Below are 19810 nucleotides of genomic sequence, written 5' to 3'. Positions count from 1 at the left end.
TTTCTATAAGTAAATTTGGAGGTACTTGGTTTCTGTTACTCTCCTTAATAAATGGTGTGTTTGGTTTTCTTCTTTACTTTGCTCTCTTAAGCCAAGAGCTATATTGGAGGTAATAGGCGAATCCTGAAAAACCAGGATTTCCTCATTTCTCTTTAGGCAAAGGTTTCAGCACTTCAAAGCTTGCCTAGTGACAGACTGCTCAAGAGGAAGACCTACCTTTTAGCCCCAGGACAGGCTGGAGTGCAGTGGTGCCATCTCAGCTCGCTGCAGCCTCCATCTCCCAGGTTCAAGCGAGTCTCCTGCCTCAGCCTCCAGAGTAGCTGGGATTATAGACATGTGCCACTATGCCTGGCTAATTTTTGTATTTTTAGTAGAAATGGGGTTTCACCATGTTGGCCAGGCTGGTCTTGAACTCCTGACCTCAAGTGATCTGCCCACCTCAGCCTCCCAAAGTGCGGAGATTATAGGCATGAGCCACCACAACTGGCCCTTAATTTAAACTTCTAACTATGAATCAGGCACTAGATTTCTCTTTGGAATGACATAAAGCCAACTGAATAATTTAAGGATATCCTGTCCCTCTGTACTTTCTTCTGCTTTTGGCAGAGATTTAGAATACACAGGACAAAGGGAAGTACTGATACACATGTTGTGTTTTTGCTAGATAAATTCAGTGCTGTCATAAACCAGCTATTGAATGGTGTAGGCTCTTTCCACAGCTGTCAAATGAAGTACTGTTTTCAGTGGCAAAAGACAGTATGGTTTCAAATGGGAGGGGAATGGAGCAAGAATCTGAAAATTTAATGCACAGATTAATTTTTACATTTTATTTATTTTATTATTATTTATTTTTAATTTTTGAGATCTAAGTCTCGGCCTTGTCAGCCCAGGCTGGAGTGCAGGCTGATCTCAGCTCACTACAAGCTCCACCTCCCAGGTTTATTTATTCTTCCTGTTTAGTGCCTCTCCAGCAGCTGACTACATGCCCACCACCTCAGCCTGCTGGTTTTTGTACTTTCTTTAGTAGAGATTGCCTCACCCCTGTCTGGCCAGGGATGGTCCTCGATCTCCCCACCTCAGATCTCACCAGCCTCCCCGGCTGGCCTCCCCAAAGTGCTGGGATTACAGGTTTGTTTCACCAGCCCGCCTATTTGGGATTATTTTTGGAGAGTAGAGTCTTGCTCTGTTGCCAGGCTGAGTGCAGTGGCCCACCTCACTAGATCTCAGCTCACTGCAAGCTCCGCCTCCTGGGTTTACGCCATTCTCCTGCCTCAGCCTCCCGAGTAGCTGGGACTACAGGCACCCACCACCTCGCCCGGCAAGTTTTTTGTGTTTTTTAGTAGAGACGGGTTTCACCGGGTTAACCAGGATGGTCTCAATCTCCTGACCTCGTGATCCACCCGTCTCGGCCTCCCAAAGTGCTGGGATTACAGGCTTGAGCCACCGCGCCCGGCCACTAAAATAGGTTTGAACAGGTTCAGTGGCCTATGCCTGTAACCCAGCAGCTCAGGAGGCTGAACAGGGAGGATTGCTTGAGCCCAGGAGTTCGAGGCTGCAGTGAGCTGTGGTCATGCTACTGTACTTCAACCTAGGTGACAGTGAGAATTCCATCTCTTTAAAAAAAAAGGAATAATTTTGTTCTATAATACCGACATCATGTGAGCTTGGAGTTATTTTTAGTTAGAGCTACCTCTTATTTAATCTTAGATTGGAAAATCTTTTCCATTATTTATTTATTTTTTAATTAATTAATTATTATTTTTTTTTTTTTGGAGACAAAATCTTGCTGTGTTGCCCAGGCTGTAGTGCAGTGGTGCAATTTCAGCTCACTGCAGCCTCTGCCTCCCAGGGTCAAGTGATCCTCCTTCCTCAGCCTCCCAAGTAGCTGGGATTACAGGCACCTGCCACCACACCTGGCTAATTTTTGTATTTTTAGTAGAGACATGGTTTTGCCATGTTGGCCAGCCTGGTCTCAAACTTCTGACCACAGATGATCTGCCCATCTTGGCTTTTCCATTCGTTAATTGATGCACAATACCTTATATATAGTAGGCCCTCAATACTGGTGGATTTGGGAGGGGGGGAAAGTGATGAATGGCCTGGTCAAGGCCACAAAATCAAGACTAAAATTAAAGAAAGGACACAGACTTTGTATTCTTCATCCTATGCCTTTTTTTCCATTGATTAAAATTCTTTCCTTCCTCCAAGCCTGACCTGAAATCAGGTCAGAAGTCCATTCACTTTGTAGCCATCTCTGATTGCTTCTGTTCTCCAACCTTGAGCTCAGGGAGCGTGTCTTATGTCTATGATTTAGTGGCCTCCAAAATATCTGAGTCAGTTTGGGATATGTTGAAGCTGTTCAGGAAATAATTTAGACTGGTTTTAAGCTAGGTTTAAAACATCTTGCCAGGTGTGGTGTCTCACGCCTGGAATCCCAGCACTTTGGGAGGCTGAGGCGGGCCGATCACCCGAGGTCAGGAGTTCGAGACCAGCCTGACCAACATGGAGAAACCCTGTCTCTACTAAAAATGCAAAAATTAGCCAGGCATGGTGGCACATGCCTGTAATCCCAGCTACTCTGGAGCCTGAGGCAAGAGAATTGCTTGAACCCAAGAGGCAGAGGTTGTGGTGAGCCAATATCATGCCATTGCACTCCAGCCTGGCCAACAAGAGCGAAACTCCATCTCAAAAAAAAAAAAAAAAAAATCTCATTAGCCAAAATGTTTTTAGTTCAAAGAACGACATTGAGACAACATTTTGGAGATGTAAGGTGTATTAGAGATATCTTCTCCTAAAAAGAAAGGCACAAGCAGAAAGGTGAAATGTCCTCCCAGGCCTACACAGCTTAATTGAAGCACCTATATTCCTAAAATCCTAAGGATATTCCTATAACCTTGCAGGTCAATACTAAAGATTGGCTTTTTTATTTTTGTATTTAAGTGATCTATCCTGTTAACTGATGCTTTTTATTTTTACTTAAAATTTTCTGATTTTTCTAATACTGATTTTTGTAATGTTCTGATTACTGTCTACTTTGCAAGATATGTCTACTGTTGCTATGAAAGTACTGCTGTCTGGGCCCTGAGATTTTTTTTTTTTAATAAATTTCATGTAGAAACAGGGTTTCCCCATGTTGTCCAGGCTGGTCTCCAACTCCTGGGGTCAAGTGATCATCCCACCTTAGCCTCGCAAAGTGCTGGCATCACAGGCCTGAGCCACTGGGCCCAGGCTGAGATTTTTTAAAGTTGGATTTTAAGTCTTAAATGTGCATCTTTCAAACATGTTAATTACTTTGGATAATAAAGCTCGAATGATTTAATCCTCCAACAACCTTGTGAGGTAAGTACTTTTATTTCCATTTTGGAGTTTGGATGGATTCCAAAAGCACAGTATATACAAGAGCAGACAGGAGTGGTACTTCATTCATTTGAGGCAACTCCTGGCAACTTTAAGTTTCAGGCTGAGAAGGGGAAGGAGTCAGTACTCCTGATTCAATGTTAAGTAGGTTTGTGCCTCCCACTGAGATAATGCATAGATGATAAGATAAGATGGTTTCTTCTGGAATCCTTTTAGAAAAGATCAGTGGAAATTCCCAGATAGAGCAGTCTATCACTGCTGTTCAAATAACCATGTTATTGTCTTGCAGCTTTTTCTTTCCTGTACTTACTTTAGATTTCTATAGGGTATTCTATTTAGGCAATCTCTTCCTGCATTGTAGTAAAAAACTTATACCTACATTCTTGTTAGTATTTTTTTAAGATCAATTCAAATCCAGATCTAAAAGAATGCATATAGTTGTATAACAAAATCATTGATTTATGTAATTTAAGCCTAAATATTTGTATGTTTTGGCTGGGGACGGTGGCTCATGCCTGTAATCCCAGCACTTTGGGAAGCTGAGGTGGGCAGATTGCTTGAGCTCAGAAGTTGGAGACCAATCTGGCCAACATGGTGAAACGCTTTCTCTACTAAAAATACAAAAAGTAGCTGGGCGTGGTAGCATGCGCCTGTAATCCCAGCCACTCAGGAGACTAAGGCAGGAGAATCACTTGAACCCGGGAGGTGGAGGTTGCAGTGAGCTGAGATTGCACCACTGCACTCCAGCCTGGGTGACAGAGCAAGATTCTGTCTCAGAAAAAAAAAAAAAAAAAACTTGGAAATTTTACTTTTGTATTGGCTGCTCAAGGCCGGTTTATCAGGCTGGATCCTATTTGAAGCTGGGAAGTAGGGGAAGAAAATAGACACTGCCATCAGAGCAGCCTTAACTTACACCATTGCTTATCTTTCTCATCTCTTCAGGGTAGAGACCATCTTTATTATCCTATCCCAGTGTCAGGCATAGATCCTGGAACACATCAGGGACTCAGTCAACTGAAAGGTGTAGTTAGGGAAAGGGAGAGTTGCTCTTTTTTATAAGGTCGAGAATCTCCATACAGTAGCAGCAATGAGTGCTGGATGGATGGATGGATGGATGGATGGGTGGGTGGATGGATGGATGGACGGATGGATTAATAAATGTTTAAAAGCATTCTTTCAGTCATCCAGTCACAAAATTATGGAAAGGACTGAAATCCTCCCCTTTTCTCTTTCCTCCCTGTAGAATCTGCCAGCAAATTTTCCTCCACCTCTAGTTTCTGCTCCTTCTATTTCTTTGTTATGCTCCAGGACAGGTCCTTCTAAACTCATGCCATTTTATAGCAATATTTTGCTGGTGGTCATGCTACCTCTTACCACACCTCCATGTAGCCTAGTACAGTTACTGCCTAATTTATCTTCCAAGGATACACTTTCATTCTGTTTATTAGAAAAGTTGAAAACCCTCTTATTCCTGGTATAAAGACCACAATTTATAACCCAGAATTACTTGAACCTTCTTTTCCTTTGGTCTAGCTATAGTAGGTTTCTCGCTGTCTCCTGAAAGCTGTCCTTCAAAACCAGAATCTCTCCTCCATTAATCACTCCACCAACAAATATTTATATATGTTGGTCCTGCGCTAGACACCCATATACACTGGCAGACAACGCAGTGGTAGCCGCTACCCTGATGGGGCTTACAGTCTTCCTCTTTGAGGTCATGCCCAGTCACTCAGGCCCCCACTGAGCTTTCTCCTTTGCAATTCCTAAAAATTGTATTGATCTTGCCCTTTGTCTTGTGACTGAATCTTTTAGTTGTTTAATTATACCATGGCTCTGTGCCTTATCTTCTCCACCAGATTGTAAACCCCTTGAAGGCAGAGGCAGGGCAGGGCATGGTGGCTCATGCCTGTAATCCCAGCACTGAGTTGGGAGGATCTCTTGAGCCCAGGAGTTTGAAACCTGCCTGGTCAACATAGTGAGACCCTGTCTCTACAAAAGAAAAATTTAAAAATTAGCTGGGTATGGTGGCACACGCCGGTCATCCCAGCTACTGAGGAAGCTGAGGCAGGATGATCACTTGAGCCCAAGAGTTCGAGGCTGCAGTGAGCTATGATCATGCCTGCTGTACTTCACCCTGGGCAACAGAGCAGGACACCCTATCTAAAAAATGAAGTCAGAGGCAGACTTTAGTGCAAGTAGCAGTCACAAAAGATACTCATTCAGTTTGAGAAAGTATATTCTGGTGATGTATTATTTTTGTAAGGGTCACTTTTTGTCTTTGAAGTGATCTTTTGTACATATAAAAATATTTAAGGATTATAAAAAAAATAAAGTCTCTTTGCATCTTCTACCATCCAGAGATGGATATCACATATCCTTTTAGTCTTTTTCCCTCTACCTGTGCTATATGTTGTATAATTTTTATTTATTTATTTATTTTTTTCCAGTAAAAAGCCTTTCATTTGTGGAAGGTTATTACATTGGTGTTGAGTCAGTAAGGATGCTGACAGAGAAAATATAAGATTGAGGAATTTAAAAATTCCTCTGAAAAGTCTTTTCCACTTATGTATTTAGAAGAAAAACAGTTCTTTGAACTTTGATTAAATGTGGATCAGGTGGTTTCTTTGATCTTGTTCAAAATATTTATGTTATATAAAAGGTTACTTTAACAACATACTATATTACTTTTTCTTGTTGTCTTTGCCTTTAGTCTAGGATGATGTTAACTGCCTCTAGGTTTTAGAAATCTAGGATTTCTCATGTTGGTAGAAAATGAGATATTTAAAACATCTGTTATAGTGTTCTGAAGCTATAAATTTGAGCTATGTACAGGCTAACAAGCACACATAAAAAAGATCATAATTAAATTAATAGATGACTTTTTTTTTTTTTTGAGATGGAGTCTTACTCTGTCACCCAGGCTGTAGTGCAGTGGCACGATCTTAGCTCACTGCCACCTCCGCCTCCTGGGGTCAAGCGATTCTTCTGCCTCAGCCTCCTGAGTAGCTGGGATTACGGGCACATGCCCCCATGCCTGGCTAATTTTTGTATTTTTAGTAGAGACAGGGTTTCACCATATTGGCCAGGCTAGTCTTGAACTCCTGACCTCGTGATCCACCCGCCTTGGCCTCCCAAAGTGCTGGGATTACAGACGTGAGCCACCCTGTCTGGCCGCTAATAGATGACTCTTTTTTAAAAACCCTTACGGAAAACTTCTGTTTAGCAAGTATTTATTTTAAAATCTAGGGTTAATTGTATGTATCAAAGTTATTTTAACACTTTCTCTAAGGCAGAACTTGATTTAAAAAAAAAAAGTAGGGCTGTCCTGGACTCCAGCCAAGGAATCTAGTTACCTGGTTTCTGACGAACCCAAAGGTCTCTGATATAAGGCAGTTCCATCCATGTAAATTAGGAAGATAATACTATTCAGAATTCAGAAATCATGTTGTAATTTGCTCTGCTCTTGTTCTGTTGCAATTCTTTTTTTTTTTTCTTTTTTTTTTTTGAGACCAAGTCTCACTCTGTCATCCCGGCCGGAGTGCAGTGGTGTGATCTCAGCTCACCACAACTTCCGACTCCTGGGTTCAAGTAATTCCCCCACCAAAGCCTCTCAAGTAGCTGGGATTACAGGTGCCCACTACCATGTCTGCCTAATTGTTATTGTTGTGTTTTTTCTTTTTTTCTTTTTTTTTGAGACAGAGTCTCACTCTGTCGCCCAGGCTAGAGTCCAGTGGTATGATCTCGGCTCACTGCAACCTCCACCTTCCAGGTTCAAGCAATTCTCCCGCCTCAGCCTCCCAAGTAGCTGGGATTACAGGCATGTGCCACCACTCCCAGCTGATTTTTTTGTATTTTTAGTAGAGACAGGGTTTCACCATATTGGCCAGGCTGGTCTTGAACTCCTGACCTCAAGTGATCCACCTGCCTCAGCGTCCCAAAGTACTGGGATTACAGGTGTAAGCTACCATGCCTGGCCTTTGTTTTGTTTTGTTTGTGTTTGTTTTTGTTTTTCAAAAAGAACCATATTACTTTTTATAATTGCCTCTTATGCTTTCTTGCCAGGTGCCTTTGGAGCAGGTGCTTTCTGGGCTGGAGCTTTTTGACCCTTCTGAGTTTTTGGAGGGGGTGCTGCATTCTGTCGTATGGCTTTCTGGGCAGGAACCTTCTGGGCTGGAGCCTTCTTGCCCACAGCGGTCATCTTTTTTTGCTGTAACTTTAGCAGCAGCTGCTTTTTTGGGAGAAGCTTTCAGGAGAGCTGCCTTTTGAAGCTTCTTTACTTGATGTTTTATTATTCTGTCTCTCATTTTCTTTGCCTTCATTACTTTAAAATGATCAGAATCTGTCATCTTGGCTTTCCTTTCTCTGGCTTCAATCTTTTTGGCCCATCTTGTGGCTGCCCATTTTGTATTGATGTCTGCCTTCTGCCAGGCTTGTGGGACATACTTCTGGCGGGAACCGTGTGGAAACTTGAGGATGAAATCAGCAAGCTGCATGTACTTGAAAGGCATGGCCTGCCTCCTCACTTGAGTGCAAGGTCCGCCAACCAAAGCCCTGTTCTGATCAGTAACCTATGATCACAATTAATTTTCCAGCATGAGGTCCAAAGGAGATGTAGGCTACCCAGCCAACCTCCACAAAGCGCCTGAACACCATCTTGGTGGCGTTTGGCGAGAAGGAATTCATTTTTAATTGTAGTTGTGAACAAAGTATTTTGAGAGATAGTATTGAATAAATTGTATCCAGGTATCCACAACATATAAATATGTATTTATTTATTGAGACATGGTCTTGCTCTATCGCCCAGGTTGGAGTGTGGTGGCAGGATCATGGCTTACTGCAGCTTCAACCTTCCAGACTCAAGAGATTCTCCCGCTTCAGCCTGCCAAGTAGCTGTGGCTATAGGCATGCACCACCATACCCAGCTAATTTTTTCTATTTTTTTTGTAGAGATGGGATCTCATTATGTTGCCCAGGCTTGTCTTGAATTCCTGGGTTCAGGAGATCCTTACACCTCAGCCTCCTAAAGTGCTGGAATTATAGGCATGAGTCACTACGCCCAGCCGTCCATGAAATATTTTAATGCTATGGAAAGTGTTTAGGGCATATGAGCTAAGCACATTTCATCATCACTTCTTGGCCTTTTGGCTAAGATCAAGGGTAGCACATTTCATCCACCTGTTTTATTAGCTTAGAGCTTTTAAATGTAATCTTAGTTTCTCTGTAGAACAGTGGTTCTTAAATTTTTTTGTGCCTGGATTCTTCTGGCAATCTGATATAGCCTATGAGCGCTTCTCAGAATAATTTTTTTAAAGTGCTGAAAAAATTACATAAGATTAAAGGGAAACCAATTGGGCTGAAGTACAGTTATTTAAAAAAATTTTTTTTTTTTGGCTATACCACAATCACAGTAATAAAATATTTTTTAATTGTGACATAGTAATTAATGCCTGTACTTCTTTAGTACTGCATTAAATAAGATCTGGTGGCAGATGTAATAACTACCATGATTTTGAGGTAGGGGTGGGAAGAGTGCTGAGAGGGGTAAGATGTCTGCCACAACTGTAATATGCTACAAAAATATCTGTGGTGATAAAGTCACAGATATCACAGATACTGTTGTGGTTTGCACCTCCATTTATGATGGGAGAAAATCCTATTTTTCACCTAGAGGTTAGTGAAAATAGGATGGATTTGTTTGTGTGCCTCTTTATGCCATCCAGATTTGCAGATACCCCGATTTCTACCCATGGACATTGCTACAAAGCCATTCTTTTTCCAATTCTAAGTGCAGATTTGACCCAGATTTCCTGCAAGTAGCCAAATGCCTCTGTTGCTGGGACTTGTCTTGGCAGAGCTATAGCAAGCAGAATGTGTTGCTAAAGTTTCTCTGGCAGTTTTTGTCAGAATCAGGGGCTCTCATCAGGACCTGTTTCAGTTGGAGAAAACACTGAACTTTAGTCAAATTTGAACTGTGGTACTTATATTTGCTTTATTCTTCGCTTGGCTGTTGGGTAATAAAATGTGCTTATCTCCCTAAACCTAAGTTTGCTTGTTGATACTCAGGGTGGTACAAACCAAATATGGGTAAGAACTTCTTTTAAGTGTAGCTTGACTGTGCCAAGGCCATTTCCGTACACTTAAGATTCCTGCTTAATAAACTGGCAGCTACTAGAAAAAGTATCCACTAAGAAGAGCAGTCTCAGGCCAGGCACAGTGGCTCACGCCTGTAATCCCAGCTCTTTGAGAGGCCGAGGCAGAAGGATCCGTTGAGCTCAGGAGTTCGAGACTAGCCTGGGCAACATAGGGAGACCTCGCTTCTTTAAAAAAAAAAAAAAAAAAAAATTAGCCATGCATGGTGGCACACACCTGTAGTCTCAGGCACTCGGGAGGCTGAGACAGGAGGGTAGCTTGAGCCCAGGAGGTCGAGGTTGGTCAAGGCTGCAGTGAGCCATAGAACTCCAGCCTGGGCAACAGAAGGAAACCCTGTCTTTAAAAAAAAAAAAAAAAAAAATTGAAGAAAGAAAGGCAGTTTCAGACAAGTCAAGTCAAAATAGTGTATATCGACTTTTGCAGTTTGCCTCTCCTTAGGACATTCTGGATATGCCTAGCTGGACTATCCCATTAAAAAGGGACGTAGGGAGATACCATCTATCATGAGATCTGTGTCAAAATTTTACCTTAGGATGAGCCTGGAGTTGGGTTTCGTTTGTGAGTTCTGTGGGGATGCCGCCTCAGGACCAGGGTTGTGTCAAAGTCTAGGATAGACCAGGGCTTCCTTACATAATTCTTGGACAAGGATGTCTGCCTGTGCTTCAAATCCAGCCTGCACTTTCCTTGCCATGTTTTGTTCTCTGGCGAGGGAGGGGGTGCATTGGCCCAGGAAAGGGACCTTTTCTAATTCACAGAAAGGCAACGCGAGAGCCCAGAAAGATCACATTTTCTTTCCTTTTTTTTTGACACAGAGTCTCACTCTATCGCTCAGGCTGTACAACCTCCACTTCCCAGGTTCAAGCGATTCTCCTACCTTAGCCTCCCGAGTAGCTGGGACTGCAGGCGCATGCCACCAGGCCCAGCTGATTTTTGTATTTTTATTAGAGACAAGGTTTCACCATGTTGGCCAGGCTGGTCTCAAATTCCTGACCTCATGTGATCTGCCCACTTTGGCCTCCCCAAGTGCTGGGATTACAGGCATGAGCCACTGTGCCCCTCCTGAGGTCACATTTTCTAACTTAGGCAAGCACCACCTCTATAAGAGGTGGCTCTAGGCCACATACATAGGCAAGGACTAGAATTGAATGAGTATTTGAGAAGCAGAAGAATTAGCGCCAAAGGCCAGAGCAATTTTTTTTTTTTTTTTTTTGAGACTGAGTCTCACTCTGTTGCCCAGGCTATAGTGCAATGGTACAATCTCAGCTCACTGCAACCTTTGCCTCCCGGGTTCAAACAGTTCTCCAACCTGAGCCTCCCGAGTAGCTGGAATTACAGACGTGATCCACCACGCCTGGCTAATTTTTGTATTTTTAGTAGAGACGGGATTTCACCACATTGGCCAGGTTGGTCTCAAACTCCTGTTCTCAGGTGATCCACCTGCCTCAGCCTTCCAAAGTGCTGGGATGACAGGTGTGAGCCACTGCGCCCGGCATACCAGATCTTGTTCTAGGTGCAGGGGCTATAACAATAATTAAAATCAGGCTTTCTGTCCTCAGGAAGGCCACAGTTTTAGCATTTGTGCATAAAATGATACCTTATACTATAGTACCATTTACTTAGCTTCTAATATATTCATGACGTTACATATTCTCATTATAGTTAACTTCGAATTTTGGAGTTTTATCATTACTTGTCAAAATGATGATGTGCATAGAAATAAATAGGATATGTACATTGTTAAATAATAATTCTGGGAGGCAAATGCCAGTCCATACATATTCTAAGGTGTCAACAATTAAAGTTACACAATACCACTGCAAGAATAGATCTATTGATTTTTTTTATAAAAGGAATTATTCTTTATGGAATAAGGAAGTAACTTGAAATTGACTGTGTTTATAGGAATCTAATGTATGACAAAGTAGGAAACCCAAGACAATATGAAAAGAAAAGATTGTTTATTGAATAACCTATTAATAATTTGAAAAATAGCCAGCATGGTACAACCTCATTTCTACTAAAAGTACAAAAATTAGCTGGGCGTGGTGACACACATCTGTCGTCGCAGCTACTGGGGAGGCTGAGGTAGGAGAATCCCTTGAACCCAGGAGGCGGAGGTTGCAGTGAGCCAAGATCATGCCACTACATTCCCAGCTGGGCAACGGGAGAGACTCCATCTCAAAATAACAATAATTTGAAAAACCAATCAAGATCCCTACATTAATATATATACTACAAATAGAATCAGAACTAAATATGAAGAATTACAAAATCGGCTATTTATTGAAACTCTAAAATGAAGACAGGAGGAAAGATAGTTTTGTAGGCCCAGAAAAATAAAGCAATTATAAAGGAATATATATCTTTCTTTTTTTTTTTTTTTTTTTTTTGAGGCAGAGTTTCACTCTTATTGCCCAGGCTGGAGTGCAGTTACGCGACCCTGGCTCACTGCAACCTCCGCCTCCTGGGTTCAAGCAATTCTCCAGCCTCAGCCTCCCTAGTAGCTGGGATTACAGGTGCCCACCACCACGTCCGGCTAATTTTTTGTATTTTCAGTAGAGATGGGGTTTCACCACGTTGGCCAGGCTGGTCTCGAACAACTGACATCAAGTGATCTGTCCGCTTCAGAATGCTGGGATTACAGGGGTGAGCCACAGCACCCAGCCTGTAAATGAAAATATTGACACTTTTCATTTTATTTTATTTATTTTATCTTTTGAGGCACCTTTGCACCATATAGTAACATTAAAATATTATAAAAGTTTAAAATATAGTCAAAGTAAAAAGGCAAATAGCACATCAGAAAATGTACCTTTAGGAAATTTTCATTTCACTACAAATACTAAAAATAGACATCTAGACTAAAAATATGAATAAATATGACTTAGAAAAAAAGCACATAATAAATATATCATGGTGTATCATGTCCTTCGAGGGATAAATATCAAATAAAACAGGTTATCAGTTTACTAGCAACAAAAAACTACAACACACAAAACTAGCATTTACTAAAACTGGTGTTCTCATATATTTATATTTAAAATTTTCACATCCCTTTAGGAAACATTTTTTTGTGATATGTATCAAGCACTCAAAAATAATTTAAAAAAAAATTTTTTTTTTTTTTTTTGAGACGGAGTCTCGCTCTGTCGCCCAGGCTGGAGTGCAGTGGCGCGATCTCGGCTCGCTGCAAGCTCCGCCTCCCGGGTTCACGCCATTCTCCTGCCTCAGCCTCCTGAGTAGCTGGGACTACAGGCGCCTGCCACCGCGCCCGGCTAATTTTTTGTATTTTTAGTAGAGACGGGGTTTCACCGTGGTCTCGATCTCCTGACCTTGTGATCCGCCCGCCTTGGCCTCCCAAAGTGCTGGGATTACAGGCGTGAGCCACCACGCCCAGCCTTAAAAAAAATTTTTTTTTTTTGGTTGAGATGGAGTCTAGCTCTGTCACCCAGGCTGGAGTGCAGTGGTGCAATCTCAGCTCACTGCAACCTGTGCCTCCAGGGTTCAAGCAATTTTCCTGCCTCAGCCTCGCGAGTAGCTGGGATTATAGGCACACACCACCATGTCCTACCAATTTTGTATTTTTAGTAGAGACAGGATTTCGCTATATTGGCCAGGCTGGTCTTGAACTCCTGACCTCAGGTGATCCACTTCCCTCACCCTCCCAAAGTGCTGGGATTACAGGCATGAGCCGCCATGCCCAGCCTAAAATTTTTTTTAACTTTAGTTTTTTTCTATGTCACAAATCATGAAGCAAAAAAAAATTATTCTCCTTGATCCCAAGGAAAGAATCTGAAATATGGAAGAAAGCATGCTTTGTTTATTTATTTATTTTAATTTTTGTTTGTTTGTTTTGAGACGAACTCTCAATATGTCGCCCTTGCTGGAGTGCAGTGACACGATCTCGACTCACTTCAACCTCCACCTCCCGGGTTCAAGCAATTCTCCTGCCTCAGCCTCCTGGGTAGCTAGGACTACAGGCACATGCCACCACGCCCGGCTAATTTTTGTATTTTTAGTAGAGACGGGGGTTTCACCATGTTGGTCAGCGTGGTCTCGAACTCCAGACCTCGTGATCCTCCCGCCTCGGCCTCCCAAAGTGCTGGGATTATAGGCTTGAGCCACTGCGCCTGGCCTATTTTTTAATTTTTATTTTTGTTTTTTTGAGACAGAGTCTTGCTCTGTCACCCAGGCTGGAGTGCAGTGGCACAATCTCGGCTCACTGCAACCTCTGCCTTCTGGGTTCAAGCAATCCTCCTGCCTCCATCTCCCTAGTAGCTGGGATTACTGGTGTGCGCCACTACCCCCAGCTCATTTTTGTATTTACAGTAGAGATAGGTTTTTGCCATGTTGGCTAGACTGGTCTCAAACTCCTGACATCAGTTGATCTGCCCACTTCGGCCTCCCAAAGTTCTGAGATTACAGGTGTGAGCCACCGCAGCTGATGGTACTAATCAGTGTTACTTATAATCCAAACCCATTAACTTACAAAAGTAAAAGAGGACAGTATTTATAATTATGCCTGGACAGCAGGTATAAGGCAAGATCATATGGGGAAATTAGGATGTATTGCCATCCTACTTATATAAATAGGCAAAACAAACTAAATGCACTAAAGAGCTAATAGAATATCTAAGCACTGTATGATATACCCCAGGATGGTTTTTAAGTCAAATCAAGCATTTATAAAAGCAAGGAAATAGTTTAGTAATCGTTTTTCTCAAAGAGGTGTTCATAGTTTAAGTTTTCCTCATTATTTAATTTTTCAAATTTTTCATTTTTTATTTTATTATTGGACAAAATATATTTCATGATATTTTAGAATGAAAACAGTTTTCATTCTTGTTCAACCTAGTTATTTTATGTATGAGGATATCAACACAAAAAAATGCTACGGGGCATGGCCAAAGTCCCATGCCTCGACTAGACATGGCTGGACCAGGCAGAGTAAGCATTTCTGTCTTTATTGTCGTCGTCGTCATCATCATCATCATCATCATCATCATCTAAAGACTTAGAGATGGGTCTCACTGTGTGCCCAGGCTGTATCCTCCCACAGTGCTGGGATTACAGGCATGAGCCATTGCACCTGGCCGTCTTCTAATTCCAGAGCAAGGGCTCTTGACCACTTCACCAAGCTGCCTTGAAGTGTCAGTATGTTTTGTAACTTGACACTTCATGCTTGTTTTTGGTATTTAAAATGATCAGTACTTTGTTTCACAAGTCAGGCTAATTTTAGGTTGTTTCTCACAAAATCTGAAACTTCGTAAAATTTTACAAAGGCATATTGAGTAGACTTACTTTTCTCTGGATCCCATAATTCTGTATGTGTTGCTGATCCCACTACATATTTATGGAGGAAAGACGAAATCTGAAAAATACAAAGCAAGACATGTTCTCAAATTCAAAACACTTGACTTTGGAATGTTATCCCTCCTATACACTCATTTCCTCTGTGCTTTGCTGCCAAACATTTCTCAGTGCACAGTCCAGGAATCTGACTGGGTGTTGAATGCAAAAAGTCCCAGATTCCCACAGATGACTAGTTTTTAGTAATGGTTAACAGTAATTCCGCCTAGTTTCTGCTCTAAGTTGGTTATTTATTGATTAGGTAATCAATGAGTGGTGGTAAGGCTCCCTGGGAACCCTTATACAGAAAACTTAGATCTCCAACAAGATATAGTATATATTGGGTCCTCATCCATTCTCTTTTTTTTTTTTTTTTTTTGAGACAGTCTCGCCCTGTCATCCAGACTAGAGTGTAGTGGCATGATCTCGTTTCACTGCAAACTCCACCTCCTGGGTTCAAGCAATCCTCCTGCCTCAGTCTCCTGAGTAGCTGGGATTACAGGTGCCCGCTACCACACCTGGCTAATTTTTATATTTTTCGTAGAGATGGGGTTTCACCATATTGGCCAGGCTAGTCTCAAACTCCTGACCTCAAGTGATCTGCACATCTCAGCCTCCCAAAGTACTGGGATTACAGGCATGAGCCACTACGCCCGGCCTTGGGCATTTTTTGTTGTTGGTGGTGTTCCTGAGACAGAATCTTGCTCTGTCGCCCAGGCTGGAGTGCAGTGGCGTGATCTCAGCTCACTGCAATCTCTGCCTCCCAGGTTAAAGCAAGTCTCCTACCTGAGCCTCCCGAGTAGCTGGGATTACAGGCATGCACCCCCATGCCTGGCTAATTTTTGTATTCTTAGTAGAGACGGAGGTTTCACCATGTTGGCGGGGCTAGTCTCAAACTCTTGACCTCGTGATCTGCCCACCTCAGCCTCCCAAAGTGCTGGAATTACAGGCATGAGCCAGCGTGCCCGGTGACCTTGGGCATTTTATATGAGAACAAAATTAACTTGTACTGGCACCATGGCTCACACCTATAATCCCAGCACTTTCGGAGGCGAGGGTGAGAGAATCACTTGAGTTCAGGAGTTCAGGACCAACCTGGGCAACATAGACCTCTTCTCTACAAAAAAGTCAAAAACTTAGCCCAACATGGTAGTACAGGTCTGTTGTCCTAGCTACTTGGGAGGCTGAGGTGTGGGACAACCACTTGAGCCCGGGAGATCAAAGCTACAATAAGCATTGATCACACCACTGCACACTCCAGCCTATGCAACAGAGCAAGACCTTCCTCCAAAAAAAAAAAAAAAAGTAACTTGCATATCCCTGAAAGTTGCACATAGTATGTTGTGTTCCAGTTAATTTTTTGCTGCTCATGTTTGGGTGATGGTGATGGAGTTCATTAACTTTTATTAATCAGTGATGCCACCTGGTGGCCAGAGAGTACATTTTGTAGTGTACCTACACACTGAACCAACATTTGCTTTTTTTCCCTTTGATAAAAATAACCTCAGTGGCATTTGAGGCAGTTTTATTAGTGAAGTTTTGAATAATGCTCAATTTGTTTTGGCAGGAACAGAAAGGTCATAGAATACTACCAGTCTAACATGGCAAACTGAAATGACTGCTCTCTTCGTTGTTATTAGGAAAGCTTCTGCCGCATACCAGGTCCTAAATGATAGGTACTGGATGGTTCCCTATGACCAATATAGGCGTGTCTGTCTGGTCTCCTTTCCTGGGTTTCACCTGGGTTATAACAGTCACTGGAGCCAGCTACTGGTTTCACTGTTCCTCCCATCTGACTCAGGGTTATCAGTCACATTCTTATGCTGCAGTTAAAGCCCCAGGTGATTCTTAACTGTTTAAGGAGATCTTGGTCCTGCTCTCTTTGCCAAGGTAAAAGTCCTCAAAAAGATGGATGGATGGATGGATGAATAAGTTGGAGAGTTGAATTTTGGAGACCAAAATTTTAAAAAATTGGCAAGGAGGGTAAACCTAACTCCATTACTTCCTTGATTAATAGCATGATGTTGCAACGTATTAATGGTGGGTTTTCTGCTCAGTGTATTTAAACTGTGTTCATTAAAGTTCATGTTTGAGTACAAGCAAAGAAAATGCAACTTAGAAGCTTATCAGGCTCAGCCTGGTGATTCTGAGGTCAGAATTTCCTAATATGGACATCTTCTGGGTAGCCCTTTTGGTTTAGAGAAGTATCTGTTTTCATTGGTATACTTCTGTATTAAAGAACAGAAATTTAAGACAAAATAGGAACTCGCCATGAGTCTGATATTTAGGTAAATCTGTGTTCCTTTCCACACTCTTCAGCTAACTAACAGCTTAAGGAAAATCACTTGATTAATGAGGTAGCTTAGGGTTTGAGAACATCTAATAGGGAGGGTAAGTTTGTCTCCCCAACCCTGTCAACTTTCAGCCATAGAAATGTTAAATGTTTGCACTGAGAAAACACAGCTTATGTAATATATTGAATGCATTCTGAGTGGGGTCAGAGTGAGAATAAGTTTATTTTCATCTCCAGATAAGGCTAAGTGTAACGTGTATCTTATGTGTTTTGTTAATTTGGGTTTTTAAATTTTTTTGTGTGCCTACTTCATTTTTCCTTTATATTTGGGGCGGATGCTCTCTTTGTTCAGATTAAGATCTAAATTGCTAGCGATGGTTTCTGGCAAGATAGAACCTATGCCATGGTGCAGGGAAGCTTAATATGTTTATACATAACATCTCACCATGGCATATTGCCAGTGCTGGATATTTATAATGTGCACGTCTAGACTCACACAGGCTCTTAGATCACTGTCTCAAAGATTTACGAAGTTTCAGCAGTTGGGCGTGTGCTTGTGTCATCTGTTACGTTTGAAGATCTGGCACCGATACCCATGTTTTCCTTTGTTCCTTTGAGCGTGATTTCATAAATCCATGAGGTGAAGTTGTATCTATTCCATAATAGTACTAACTAGCAGTTGGGTCTGATAAAGATATATTCAGTTTCTGAACACCCCTTTTCTCCTTTCATTTTCTCAGTTCCCACTGGCATTAGAATTGGTTTCAGCATTTATTGCCTTTTACCTCAACTAAAATACAATCCTAACTTAAAAGTAATATATTATTGGCCAGGTGCAGTGGCTCACTGCCTGTAATCCCAGCAGTTTGGTAGGCTAAGGCCGGGGGATTGCTTGAGGCCAGGAGTTAAAGACCAGCCTGGGCAACAAAGCGAGACCCTGTCTCTGAGGGGAAAAAAAAAAAAAGCAGACATGGAGGCACACACCAGTAGTCATAGCTATTTGGGAGGCAGAGGCAGGAGGATTGGTTGAGTCCAGGAATTTGAGGCTGTAGTGAGCAATGATTGCATCACTGTGCTCCAGCCTGGGTGACAGGGTGAGACTCTGTCTTGAATGAGTAAGTGAATTGTTTTTATTCAGTAAGCACTTGTTGTCCCTTTTGTGCAAAGCCCCTGGATAAGTGCTGTGTGAGAGAGAAAGATGTATCAGATGACTTGCTCACAAGGAGCTTTGAGTCTAATGAAAAAGAAAATAATAGAAGCATAAAGTGAGACTGCTGTGTCATGTGTTACTCAAAGGGAGAAGATGTTTCTTTCAAATGGAAATTTTGTAAGAGAAGTGGGATTTAAGAAGAGCCTTGAAGAATATGAGTAGAATTTGTATATGCGAGACAGAGAAAGGGATCGAGAAAAAGGGACAATTAGGGATAAAAGGTGTGAAGCCAGGGGACGCATGGGGAGTGTTTAAGGGGTTGCACAGAATCAAATTTAATCAGAACAAAGGGCCCATTTTAGGCAGTAGCAAGAGAGAGAGAAAAATTGATAGGGACTATGTAGCAGGGGACTTTAAATTCCAGGGAGGAATTTGTATTAATTTCACAGGTAATGGGAGACCATCCAGCATTTCTCAACAGAGAAGGAAGTATTGCCTTGAAATTCCATGACTGTCCTTGGTGTCAAAGATTTATTAAATATAGGTTCCTCTATTGCCTCAGTTTTTTTCTGTATTATAAGAACTACTATATACCACATTGCTTATTTACAGACTATCTTCATCCAAACCAAGGTTTCTCAACTTCAGGCCTATTGATATTTTTTGCTGTTGTCAGATAATTTTTTTGTTGTTGTTGCAGGGCTGCATTATAAGATATTTAGCAGCATCTCTGCCGGGTGTGTGCATGCGTGTGTGTGTGCGCGCGTGTGTGTGTGTGTGTGTAGTAGAGATGGGGTTTCCCCATGTTGGCCATGCTGGTCTTGAACTCCTGACTTCAAGTGATCTACCCCCTTCGGCCTCCCAGAGGGCTAGGATTACAGGCATGAGCCACCGAGTCCAGTCTGCATCTCTGACTTCTAACCACTAGCCACAGTAGCACCCCCTTTCCCCAGTTATGACAACCACAACTGTCTCCAGACATTGCCAGATGTACCCTGGGGGTCAAATTTGTCCCCATTTGAAAACCACCTGTTTAAATACATATATTGAGTTCCCTTGGTGTCCTGAGCATTGTTAGACTCTTAGATGAACAAATCCAGGAGTCTTTTAGGGATTGGATTAATGTCTTAGAACTTTATACTAGATGTATGTCTGATCTCAAGATTAAGGTACTTTCCTATGTGTTGGAATAAAAGCTGAACTGGGCATTAGAAGACCTGAATTCTCATGCTGGCTTTGCCACCAAGAAGTTATGTGACTTGGGTGAGATCCTTTGCTCAGTAATCTGATTCCTCATGTCTAAAATAACCAATGTTTCCTCCAAGATTCTTTCTAGCTCTGATGCTATGTCTTGATTTCAAATTGATCTCAGGGCTTTATTTTTTCACAAGTTAGCACAAGTTGGACTAGCATGTATATTAACCAGCAAGACTAACAGAAGTATTAAAAAGAAAGATATGTGTTTGGGGCTCACTGGTTTATTGTACTCAAATACTTTTTTTTCTTCTTTT

General features: G+C 42.0%; 1 protein-coding gene and 1 pseudogene across 5 annotated transcripts in view; one reads left to right on the top strand and one right to left on the bottom strand.

Annotated features, from left to right (window-relative positions):
- Window positions 1-19810, top strand: part of FGD6 (FYVE, RhoGEF and PH domain containing 6) — a 132288-nt gene that overhangs the window by 79428 nt on the left and 33050 nt on the right. The window lies entirely within an intron of this gene.
- LOC101004489 lies at window positions 7296-8010 on the bottom strand (annotated as a pseudogene).

This window comes from Papio anubis, chromosome 9 (genome assembly GCF_008728515.1).
Source record: "Papio anubis isolate 15944 chromosome 9, Panubis1.0, whole genome shotgun sequence".
Classification (NCBI taxonomy): Eukaryota; Metazoa; Chordata; class Mammalia; order Primates; family Cercopithecidae; genus Papio; species Papio anubis.
This window is presented reverse-complemented; position numbering and strand designations above follow the sequence as displayed.